Source organism: Varanus komodoensis, unplaced genomic scaffold (genome assembly GCF_004798865.1).
Source record: "Varanus komodoensis strain SLA01 unplaced genomic scaffold, ASM479886v1 scaffold57, whole genome shotgun sequence".
NCBI lineage: Eukaryota > Metazoa > Chordata > Lepidosauria > Squamata > Varanidae > Varanus > Varanus komodoensis.
Genome location: NW_025336182.1, coordinates 775,667 through 776,345, shown reverse-complemented (window position 1 = coordinate 776,345; position 679 = coordinate 775,667). Strand labels below are relative to the sequence as shown.

General features: G+C 78.2%; 1 protein-coding gene across 13 annotated transcripts in view; it reads left to right on the top strand.

Moving 5' to 3' along the window:
- Positions 1-259: 259 nt before the first annotated feature.
- MEF2D (myocyte enhancer factor 2D) overlaps positions 260-679 on the top strand; it is a 175,203-nt gene continuing 174,783 nt past the window's right edge. For all 13 annotated transcript variants that reach the window (XM_044449096.1, XM_044449095.1, XM_044449092.1 and 10 more), the window contains exon 1: positions 260-481. The gene's annotated coding sequence lies outside the window, so the exon portion shown is untranslated. The remainder of the gene's footprint in view (positions 482-679) is intronic.

The window sequence follows — 679 nt, the reverse complement described above, 5'->3', positions numbered from 1 at the left end:
CACATGCTCAGGGGAACGCCTCCTCCCCAGCCAGAAGAGGCGGGCGCGGGGGGCGCCGAGAAGACCCCCAGCGACTCGCCGCGTCCTACCACCCGACTACTCCAGCGGAGGAATACGCGGCGGCAGCGGCGGCGGCGCGCTCCTCCACCGCGGAAGGGCCGGGGGCGGGCCGGTCCCGCCTCCCGGCGCAGCCCGGCCCTGCCATTGGTCGGCGGGCGGCGCTGCGCCGTTTCCTCGGCCCGCAGCCGGAGACGTCGTCGTCGCGCCTGCCCGCCCACCCAGTGCGATGTAGCCGCCGCCGCCGCCGCTCTGCCTTTATTTATTTATTTGTTTGTTTCCCGTTGTCGCCCGGAGAGCGCGCGGGGTGGGCGAGAGGCAGCAGCCGCGGGGCCGCACGAGGCTGCGCGCGGAGCGGGAGCGCGCCGGCGGCCGGGCCGGACTCCGCTGCCGGGCAGCGCTTCTGTTCGCGGGGCGCGCGGAGGTGAGTGCGCGGCGGCTCGTCGTGGGGCGAGGGCCTCCCCCTGCGCCCGTCCGCTCCGGGGTGGGCGGCCGCGCGCTCTCGGTTCCGTCGCGGACGGGCCAGGCCGGGCGGGCTCCTGAGTGGCCGCGCGGCTCGGCCGCCGCGCGCCGCTGCGAACGCGGAGAGGGCCCGGCGGGCGGGCGGGCGCGTCGCGGCCAA